The 12227-nt window shown below is 33.3% G+C and overlaps 1 long non-coding RNA gene across 1 annotated transcript; it reads left to right on the forward strand.

Moving 5' to 3' along the window:
- Positions 1-2950: 2950 nt before the first annotated feature.
- LOC134283305 (uncharacterized) lies at positions 2951-5552 on the forward strand. The gene is made up of 3 exons (XR_009995453.1): positions 2951-3153; positions 3429-3795; positions 4934-5552. It is a non-coding gene; the product is annotated as an uncharacterized LOC134283305 (long non-coding RNA).
- Positions 5553-12227: the final 6675 nt, after the last annotated feature.

Raw genomic sequence — 12227 nt, forward strand, 5'->3', positions numbered from 1 at the left:
GGATTTAGAGGAGGCTGGGCATCTTGGATTGGAACAGCATGCCACCAACGCTGGAATGGAGGTTTTTTTTTGTATTTCTTTGATGTTAGGTCTCTTTGTTTATTTATAGTTCTTACTTTTTGTATTCTATTTTTTTTCTTTGTTAGTATTTGTTGTTATTTGTTCATAAGGTTTTTATTATTGTTTATTTGTTTATTAGGTTGTTATCATTGTCATTTGTTTATGAGGGTTGTAAAAGTTATTTATTTATTTTCCTGTTTTATTTGTTAATTGTTACATTGTGTTTTTAATGTTTTTATTAGTTGACATTGTTATGAGTTCCAGTTATTTGTTACTGTGGCTGTTATGAGTTTTAGTTGTTAGGAGCTTAAGATATTTGCCTTTGTTGTGATTTTTAATTATTCGTTATTGTTATGAGTGTAAGTTAGTTGTTATGAGTTTTAATTAATTGTTATGAGTTTTAAGTTATTTGTTATAGTTATGAGTTTTAGTTATTTGCTTTAGTTGAGATTTTTTGTTATTTGTTTTAGTTATTTGCTTTAGTTGAGATTTTTTGTTATTTGTTATAGTTATGAGTTTTTGTTAATTACATTATTGTTATGAGCTTTATTTGTTATTGCATTTATTATTCCTAAGAATATGTCTAGTGTTAATTGTTGCATAGTGCAATAGCATCAACGTTAGACATGTTGGATAAGGAGGAAACTGTGTGTTTCACCCGAAGCACCTGTCTTAATGAGGGCCTTATTACAGTAAAACTCGGTTATAACGAAGTCACTGGGACCTATGACATTACTTCGCTATATCCATAATTTGTTATATCCATGTAATGATTTCATAAAATTTATATAGCTAGAGATTCAAGGTAACTTCACTATATCTATGAATTCGCAATATTTGTGTCTTTACTGAACGAGTTTTACTGTATCTATTATTTCAACTCTATTTTAAAATTTTGTTAGTATTTTATAGTTGGACAATTCACTTAAGATGAAGAGGAATAAGCCAAATTCTAAACCATCATCAAAAAGGTATGATAGAAAATATTGAATTGATAATTATTGAAAAATATAGAGAAAACTGAAATGAATTATAATTGTTAGATTATAGATTTATGATGTTGCATTTCAAATCAATAACATACAGCCAAACTTCATAGTAACCAACTTTATACAGCAGAGATCTTTCTTAAGTGGTCATTTTATTTTTTCCCAATGAAATATCCTATAAAACTTTATTATTAAGTTGTCACCTTTATTATGGGATCATTTTAAACAAATTAAAGACCAAAAATTAAGGAGCAGAATAAAAGTTACGAATCTGAGAAATTAAGGAAATTGAATCTGAGTTGAAAAGGACTTAATAGGATATTTCATTGTAAAATGCATGCAGTGAAATAAAGCTATTAATATTGTTAGCAGATGCACCCAACTGGCCTTGATGGAAACAGCAGATGCACTCCACTAGACTTGGTGGAAACAGCAGATGCACTCCACTAGACTTAATGGAAAGAGCAGATGCACCCAACTGTACTTGGTGGATACAGAAGATGGACCCAACAGGACATGGAGGAAACAGCAGATGCACCTAACAGGACATGGTAGATACAACTGGAGGAGACTTGCCTGATGATGTTGACCTTCCAAACAAGACATCAGAGAAAATAACTGACACTGATCAGGTACATGTATATGAGATACTAGTAATCATGATTAAAGATCATCTAAGTAACCATGTCAAAGTTGCTAACTGACTTTTTATTTTAAGCCTGGCTTTTTTTTAGCTATACTGGTCAGAGACAATAAGAAAGCTTGTGATAGTAAACAAGGACATGACATGGTGGAAACAGCTGGAGGAGACAGGGCCAATGGATGCTAATCTTCCAAGATGTGGAAACAGCAGATGTTCTCAACAAGACATGTGTAACAAGCAGATGCAGCAGATGTCCTCAACAAGACTTGTGTAACAGCAGATATTCTCAACAAGACTTGTGTAACAGCAGATATTCTCAACAAGACTTGAGTAACAGCAGATGTCCTCAACAAGACTTGAGTAACAGCAGATATCCTTAACAGGACTTGAGTAACAGCAGATGTCCTCAACAGCAGATTTTGTGTAACAGCAGATATTCTCAACAAGACTTGTGGAACAGCAGATATTCTCAACAAGACTTGTGGAACAGCAGATATTCTCAACAAGACTTGTGTAACAGCACATATTCTCAACAAGACTTTGTAACAGCACATATTTTCAACAAGACTTACGTAACAGTAGATATTCTCAACAAGACTTGTGTAACAGCAGATATTCTTAACAAGACTTGTGAAACAGCAGATGTCCTCAACAGCAGATCATGTGTAACAGCAGATATTCTCAACAAGACTTGTGTAACAACACATATTCTCAACAAGACTTTGTAACAGCACATATTTTCAACAAGACTTGTGTAACAGCAGATGTTCTCAACAAGACTTGTGTAACAGCAGATATTCTCAACAAGACTTGTGTAACAGCAGATATTCTCAACAAGACTTGAGCAACAGCAGATGTCCTCAACAGCAGATCATGTGTAACAGCAGATATTCTCAACAAGACTTGTGTAACAACACATATTCTCAACAAGACTTTGTAACAGCACATATTTTCAACAAGACTTGTGTAACAGCAGATATTCTCAACAAGACTTGTGTAACAGCAGATATTCTCAACAAGACTTGAGTAACAGCAGATGTCCTCAACAAGACTTGAGTAACAGCAGATATCCTTAACAGGACTTGAGTAACAGCAGATGTCCTCAACAGCAGATTTTGTGTAACAGCAGATATTCTCAACAAGACTTGCGTAACAGCAGATATTCTCAACAAGATATTCTCAACAAGACTTGTGTAACAGCACATATTCTCAACAAGACTTTGTAACAGCAGATATTTTCAACAAGACTTGAGTAACAGCAGATGTCCCAAACTGGACACTGATAGAAACAACTGGATGATGCATAGCCAGTACATGCTGATCTTCCAAGATGTGGATACAACAAATGCACCCAACAGTACGTGGTGAAAACAGTAGATGCACCCAAAAGGACCTGATAGAAACAACTGGAGGATGAATAGCCAAAGGATGCTGATGATCCCGATCTGACATTTAGCTGAGGTATGTGACATCATAATCTAAGATCATTTTATTAATTAACTAGCTGGCTAAAATTTTAGCTGATCTTATTTCTTAAAGTCAGTAAAACCTGACTTTTGTTATGGTGTTCAGCTAGATAAACAAACTCTTTACACCAATATTGAATTTTTGCTTAATAATAAAAACCACTGTTGGGACAACATAACAATTGTTTAAAAAAAGTTAAATGAGGATTTTCCTGAGAAAGCTTTTATGATGTATTTTCTCCATTTATTTTCTTCTTACTCTTACTGCAGCTGCAGCTAACAGAACTTTGTGAAAGCAATTGGAATAGACAAGCTTGATGAACCTCTTTTAAGATGGGAAAACAGCAAATACCTTCAAAAGGACTTAGTGAAAAAATCTTGAGGAGGCACGGCCATTATGAATCTTGAGTCGAACTTGATGGACATTGTTTTTCCAATATGTGAAAACACCAGCTACACCCAAAAGGAATTGGTGGAAACAATGAACACAGATAAGCCTGATGGACAATGATCTTCAAAATGTGGAAACCACAAGATGCCCCCAACAAGACTTAAAGGAAACACCTGGAGGACAATGCCTGATGGATGTTGACTTTTCCACCCAGACCTACCACTGGAGATAGCTGACACTGATCAGGTATATGACATTATCATATTCCAAATCATCTTATTGTTTAAATTAAACAAGGTCAAGTTAACTAGTAGACCAAATTTTTAGTCCAGGACTTTTTTATTTGTAGTCGACAATATAATTATAGCTGGCTTTTGTAATGGTGTTCAGCCAAATATGCTGACCCTTAATTCATATAATATTAAAATTTTGACTAGAAATTTTTATATAACTTATACTCTAGACCATTGCTGATACATTTTTCTTAAACACTTGTTCAAACATAGTTAAATTAAGTGTAGATTTTTATTTAAAAAAAAAACAAAAACAAAAACATTGGTAAATATATATGTACATGTATTTTCTCCCATTTTCTTCTCATGATTTTGACTCAAAATTTCTAAAAAAAAAAATATGTTGTATTCATTGGGTCCTCCTCAAACCTGTCTGCGTTACATTCTGATAAACACAGGTTGTGTTATCATACTAAAACTGATGCAGTATATAATCAGATGCACATCTTGCTGCAAAAGTCCCCACTGAGACCTCATCTGTGCACATTAATTAATATGTTTGACTTTCTACTGCTTGTTTACCTCTGGAAGTGGTAAAATCCCCAGAATGATACATTGATATAATTTATGCTGTGAAATTCTAATTACACATTTTGTGTTGTTTGCATGGTACAGTGGTATTTAAAAGAATCTGCTATAGAGTAGCATAGTATAAAGGAGTTGATCCTACCATTGTGGGTTCTGAGATCATAGAAACTGGGGTGCCATGTTGCAGTAGGTGAAAAAAAAATCCCTCACTGCTCAATGGCCTTAAAACCAAGAATATGTCTACATTTGTAGTCCTCCACTGAAATATGTTGCATTGCTATATGAGTAAAAATTTCTCAAGAGGGACTGTCTGCTCACAAAAAATTAATTTTCATGTATAATTGTTTTATTAATGTTTATATACAACAGAAACCACAGCTAGCAGAAATTCTGTTTCACTAATTAAACAACAAGTCACTAAAATATGGTGATCTACAGTATACTCAATTGATTTCTGCTTTTTCCTAGCCTTAGTGCTCAGGTGAGCAATGTAGCATATAGGTCTCTTCTTAATTTTTTTTTCTTCAAACCTGACAATTACCTCTTGCATTGTTTATTTACAGAAAATCAAAGAAACTTTAGAAGGAACATCCTAAGTGAGATGATATGTGTGGATGCAGAAGTAGGACTTAATTGATGCAGGATTAATCCACATCTTCAAAGCACTGATCTAAATGCAATCTAGTAACAATGTTTTTTTCAAAGACTATTTTTAAAATATTTTTGTAAAGGGTGTCCGAATTATGTCAGGGTATGGGGTCGCCCATTCGGACACGTGGGTTCTCTACGGGTACTCCGTCTTCCTCCCACACTGACCCCCCGCTTTTCTCTTTCTTCATTATTATGCCAATGAGATGATAGTTCATTATTGTAATTGTTTAGATGAAGTTAAATATGTTGCAGATGTAATGATTGTTAAATATGACATAAGTATTCACAGAATGTGTAAATTCTGTCAGCTGTTGTAAAAAGAATAATTTGTATAGTCACCATTTCGTTATTAGCTTATAGTGAAATCCAATCCATTATATACTGATATGACTTTATTATGCAGTGAAAGAAATGAATATAAAATTGTAAAATTGCATTTGAAAATGTAAAATAGTGAATTGCCTCTAAAAATGTTAAATTGTGATTTGTTAATGTTAAATCATTGATTTAAAATGTTAAATTGTGATTTTTTTTTATGCAATTGTGAATTGTTGATGTGAAATTGTGAATTGTAATGTGGAATTTTGAATTGGAAATGTGAAATTATTTTAATCTCATTGGCAAGTTTTGTGCCAAAAAAAAAAATAATAACAAAACAAGACAAAGAAAAAAAGAAAGAAAGAAAGAAAAACAAAAAAAAAAGAAAAAAATGAAAAAAAAAATCAAAAAAGAAAAAACAAAACAAGAAAAAAAATGAAAAAAAAAAAATGAAACAAAAATCAAAAAAGAAAAAAAAAGAAACAAAAAAAAAACAAAAAACAAAGAAAAACTGACAGAGAAAGAAAAATTGAAAAAAGGCACAAAGCTTTTAATGCTGCCTGCTTGAATTACCATGTTATTTCAAGCAGAAGGTTCCAAGCCCTTAAAAGCAGAGGAGAAGTTTTGGTGTTTTAATAATATATGTACATTACTGAATGTACATGTACTATGGAGTGCTATTTGAATGAACACTCAACTGATCAAACTTTCTAAAAAGTTTGATCAGTAAAATATCAGTTCATCCGGTATTTAAATTGCATCAATTATCTTATCAAATAATTTCTAGCAATGGTATCCTCAACAATCTTGCAGTGTTTTGCTGAAATGAATGCAAAATCGTTATTTTCATATACTTATAAATTTGTTGCTCTCTTTGAATGAATATTAACACTTTTGAGTTGATGCTTATACAAGTTGAAAAAAAATTTAATTCTCTTATTCAAACTGGTTTTAATTGTTCTTTTCCACAGTAATTTGAAAAAGGGAACATAGATTTGGAGTTCATACTTTCTGTACATTTTAAATAGACTGAAACGCAAAAGAAATGCATCACCTTACTATAGGGGGAAATAATTATGTAAAGTAAAGAATTTTGTATCTTAAAATTATGGGGCCATAAAACTTAGACGAGCTCACTTTTGATCTCAGTCTCACTTTTCCACTACATATTCCTTCGGAAAAAGTGAGACTGAGATCAAAAGTGAGCCTGAGATCAAAAGTGAGTCAAGTTTGAGTCTGCTTAACAGAAATCAAAAAATGCATGTTTAACAAAACATTTGGCAATATTATGGAGTTTTAAGGGTTTTGTACTGTTCATCTTAAGTAATGCAGCAATATTTCAAAAAATAAAATCTTTCGTTTCGTTTACGTGTATCATATAAATGATAGTCCTTGGACCGGAAGTCCAAGGGTTACTACAATGTGCTAAGCTAGAGAAAATTCGACCTAATCATCTGAAAAAACAGACATTTAAAAATGGCAAAGGATCATAAGTTTCTTCACTCATATTTTGATATTGATTAACCTACTACAATGCATATCGTAGAAATTAAGCTGCAATTGTTGTTTAGGGCAGTCTTGCACATTGTGTAATTGAATGGCCGGGAGGGGGGCGTCTTAACAGTCATTATGTTACTTAGTAAAGTTAAAAGATAAATATGTAACAATTTTATCAAATCTCTGATATTCTGAAAAGTGAGTTTAGCCTTACTGTATTCTTTTTTGAAAATTTTTAGATAAAAAATTTGTAGATTACTGCTTGTTGCCTTTCTTTTGCATTTCAGTATACATGTTTCATAATTCAATAACTTACATGTTACTAAAGCATTTCCCATAAAATATAAACTACCAATTTTTGGACTCATTTGATTTACACATCCTACACTTTCAGAGAGAGTGCCATAAAGTTTATTCCTAATACTGAAGAAAAGTAGAAATTTTGTAAAAAAAAAAAAAAGTATTTAAAACTATAAAATAATCCAAAAATTCAGGGATGTGGCATCAGTGTTTTACAAATACTTCTAGTTTTATTTTGCTTATAGCCTTAAATGAACATTAGACAAGAGACATAAATGTCCATCTCTACACATATATATAGTTTTAGATTTTCCGGGATATCTGATTTCCATGTGAAACGTTCATCCCCCTCAATATTTGGCCAACCTACGTACTCCAAGCTATGTTTTGACCAAATTTGAATCTGCACCATATAGGGATAACATACTCTATCATTGCTTTGGTGTTTTTGAGAAAATTGATTTTTTATAACATGTGTTATGCCTGTCAAATCTATAATACATTGTTACAGAAGGAGGACGTACATTTCATGGGTGTAGGAAGCAAATTTAATTAAAGTGTGAGGGAGGCTAATCGAAAGTTGGGGTCCTAAACCAACAAAAAAAGGTAAATCCCAATTTTTTAATGCCTATATAATGTCTATTTTAAGTATTTTTGCAAAAAAAAAAAAATGGGGGAGGGGTAAGCCCCCCTAGCCCCCCGGTTCTGACGCTTATGCATTTAATTGTTTCTCTGTAATATTGTCATTGACAAGCTGCCGAGTTATCATGTGAGATCTGAGGACCAGCACAAGGACCATCATACTCCGCTCTTACAATCTAATAGACTGTATAGACTATACAGAACCTCAGAACAGACTTCAAGGTCAAAATGCTGCTGAACTGCAAGGCTGTCATATCAAGCTTCAAAAAGATTTTGAGAATTATATAGTGTCTACTTTTGTAATGCATACACTTTAGACTGAACAATGATGTACTCATTTTTAAAGTATACATTACCATATAATAATTATACCACATTAAAAGAAGGGAGGGCATATTGCTTTGCTGCTGTCTGTTGGTCAATCAGTCTGTCTGTCAGTCCCCCAAGTAGCATACTGGTTCACTTTCTTCGCAGAGTTTCACATACTGAAATGAAATTTGATATACAGATTTATCATAAAAATGTCTAGGTCATTATGTTTTGTTGTGAATACGATCGAGCTATTGTTGACAGAGTTTTGCCCCTTGGACTTAGAAAAATTCCAATTATTTGGAGGAGGGGGCATAAGTATTTTACAAACATCTCTTGTTTTATATAATGTTCATTGTCCTATTTTTTTTTTCATTTTATTCACAGATTCCTGTCTCATTTAAATGAAATAAATTGATTCAGAAGTGAAGTTGCACATCACAGCATGGTTTATGCCTTAAAGATGCACATGAGGTTGCCTACATGAAGTAATATGGTCACAGTCCTGATATTTGGTTTGTGAACAGATGAAGGACCTTTTGACATTTCTGGAGCCAACATCTTTCTAGTTCCTTCATAATTGCAGCTGGAGACGAGATAAATGATCTTTGCTTCGAGGTATGGAAATAATTCATGTTGTTATACTATATAACAGAAACAAACATGTTACAAATTTTAAAAAGCTATGCTATAAACCCATTAAAAAGGGGGAGGGGGTTCAGACTTGTTGTGAATATGGACAGGGTAAAGTGATTGTCATGGTTCTGGTGTATAAGAGTGGCACTCTATTGATAATCTAGTATAAAAACATAAATTATGTTTTGGCCGAGATACTCCGAGACCGTAGGATGTATCACAGCTGACAAGGATGATGATCCCAAACTTTGCAGTGTCCAACATATAAAATTACATCAAAATCAATTCATAAATAGATACCTGAAAAATTCAGAAACTAGGTAACTATGATATGCTTTCTAAGACTCCAAGGTACATCAACTTACAAGACCTTGACTCAGCGCTCAAGGTCATTGAACAGTTAGAGATCTTTTACTGCAGAGTCTGGGATGCCAATTAATGCCTGCTCTGACACAGGGGTGTTAAAGTATCATTCAAAGAACCTGCAACTTTCAATTCACAGTGCCTAGTGCTTAGCAAAGGAACACTTGCTACCTATTTTTATTCAACTTCAATCAGTTGTTTCCAGGGATTGAACCCAGGACCTTCTGATCAGGTAGCAAACTCTTTATCAACTGAGTTACTGTGATGGTACAGCTTACAAGGCTGAACGGTTGTAAACCTCAGCATGTAAAATGATGAGCTAAATGCTATAGAACAAGGTTATTCATAAAATTCACAAAATGGTTCATGGTGACCAAACTTTTCGTTGACAAATTCAAAGCCCCAAGATGCATCAGCTGACAAGATTTGAAGATCAGTGGCATCATAATGTCAAAGATATGCATTAAAATTAATCTAAAAATTAAAACCTTCAAAATTTAAACAAGAGGCCCATGGGCTACATCGCTCACCTGAATTGCTTTGATCATGCTGTTCTTGACCAGATTCCCCCTTGTAATACCTATTGTGACCCCACCCTGCCCCACGGGCTAATGACCATCAAATTTGGACAATTTATAAAGTCTACTCTACCCCATGATGCTTTCACATAAGTTTCAGCTTTTCTGGCCCAGTTTTTCCAGAGAAGCAGATTTTAAAAGTTTTTTCTGTACATTTCCATGTAAAACTTGGATTCCAAATTATGACCCCGCCCTATGACTGGGGGTAAGCCAGGGGTAATGAATTGAAGAATTTAGAACTAAAAATTAAAACCTGCAAATTTAAACAAGAGGCCCATGGGCTACATCGCTCACCTGAATTGCTTTGAAAAGATCATTTTTAAGTTTTTTCCATATGTTCTTGACCAGATTCCCCCTTGTAATACCTATTGTGACCCCACCCTGTCCCACGGGTTAATGACCATCAAATTTGGACAATTTATAAAGTCTACTCTACCCCATGATGCTTTCACATAAGTTTCAGCTTTTCTGGCCCAGTTTTTCCAGAGAAGCAGATTTTAAAAGTTTTTTCTGTACATTTCCATGTAAAACTTGGATTCCAAATTATGACCCCGCCCTATGACTGGGGGTAAGCCAGGGGTAATGAATTGAAGAATTTAGAACTAAAAATTAAAACCTGCAAATTTAAACAAGAGGCCCATGGGCTACATCGCTCACCTGAATTGCTTTGATCATGCTGTTCTTGACCAGATTCCCCCTTGTAATACCTATTGTGACCCCACCCTGTCCCACGGGTTAATGACCATCAAATTTGGACAATTTATAAAGTCTACTCTACCCCATGATGCATAAGTTTCACTTTTCTAAGTTTTTCAGATTTTAAAAGTTTTTTCTGTACATTTCCATGTAAAACTTTGACCCCGCCCTATCTGGTAAAAGTTTTCCAGAAGGATGCTTTACAAAGTTTTTTTCTGTACATTTCCATGTAAAAGGATTTTTTAATTTTATATATATTTCTATATATATATAGGGGTATATATATTAATAATATATATATATATATATATATGCTTTCACATAAGTTTTAGTCTTTCTGGCCCAATGCTTTATGAAAAGAAGGTTTTTTAAGTTTTTTCAAATATATTTCTATGTAAAACTTTGATTCCTTATTGTAGCCCCACCCAACACCCGGGGGTCATGATTTGAACAATTTAGAATCTACACTACTCCAGGATGCTCCACATAAGCTTCAGCTTTTCTGGCCCAGTGGTTCTTGAGAAGAAGATTTTTTAAAAGAAACCACTCTATTCTGGTCTTTTCTTGATTATTCCCCTTAATGACAGGACTTGGCCCTTTAATTTGACAATTTTTACTCCCCTTCACCCAAGGATGCTTTGTACGAAGTTTGGTTAAAATTAGCCAAGTGGTTCTTGAGAAGAAGATTTTTTTTTAAAGAAACCACTCTATTCTTGTCTTTTCTTGATTATTTTCTTAATGACAGGACTTGGCCCTTTAATTTGAACAATTTTTACTCCCCTTCACCCAAGGATGCTTTGTACAAAGTTTGGTTAAAATTAGCCCAGTGGTTCATGAGAAGAAGTCGAAAATGTGAAAAGTTTACAGACGGATCTTAACAGACCCTCATTTGAACCTTTAGGCTTAGGTGAGCTAAAAAGTAATCACTATGAACTATAAGGTCCTGAGATGCAACTGACAAGATTTGGTAATCCTAAGTCCTTATCAAAATCATTTGAAAGGCTTAGGTGAGCTAAAAAGTAAAATATGACAAGAAAGTTTTCATGCAACAATTTTCTTAACAGACCCTCAATTTAAGGCACCCTAATCCTCAGCCAGGAAGGATAACTCTTAAATTTAGAAGTAAATTCAAAAAGTCAAAAAAGGAAGCTTGAAGATTGAATCTTTTCATGCAACAATTTTCATCTTATGCCTCTCAGTGTGCTTCAAAGTTTCTGAAGTTCTCAGAAACGTCTCAAAAAATCGAATTTTTTATCCTATAAGTGTTTTTAAATGACATATTGTAAGAAACTGAGTATTTTAAAAAATCTGATCATAATTAAATACCAATCTCTATTAACATCATATAAAATTGGAAGTGATTTGTGGTGTTATGCAATGAAAAGAAAGTCTTTAAATGCTATATATATATATATATATATATATATATATATATATATATATATATATATATATGCATTAATGTAAAATGATTGAAGTAAATAGAAGAAACAATAGTGCCTCATGGTACCTTATATGTATAAAAAATATGCAATTTCTTCAAATTGGTCATAAACTTTTGAGCATTTTTAAGCTTCTTCTCTGCTACCACTCAATCAATTTCCACCAAATTTGGCATAGAGCATCTATGTGTGAAGGGGAAAAAAAAATGTGAATTTCATGGTCCGGGCCTGCCCCTCTGAGGCATTTTGAACCCGTTGTGTTTCCATATAAGTATAATTTATGGTTCTGAAACAGATTATCACATTAACTATGGTTTACAGATGTAAAGTATATATCAACATTGTTAACTATAGTTTACAGTCCGTAAACTATAGTTTACAATAGATAAACCTAGTTTATCGACTGTGAAACTGTTTAGCTCCTT

Source organism: Saccostrea cucullata, unplaced genomic scaffold (genome assembly GCF_032062105.1).
Source record: "Saccostrea cucullata isolate Sc308-1 unplaced genomic scaffold, CSIRO_AGI_Scuc_v1 ctg4815, whole genome shotgun sequence".
Classification (NCBI taxonomy): Eukaryota; Metazoa; Mollusca; class Bivalvia; order Ostreida; family Ostreidae; genus Saccostrea; species Saccostrea cuccullata.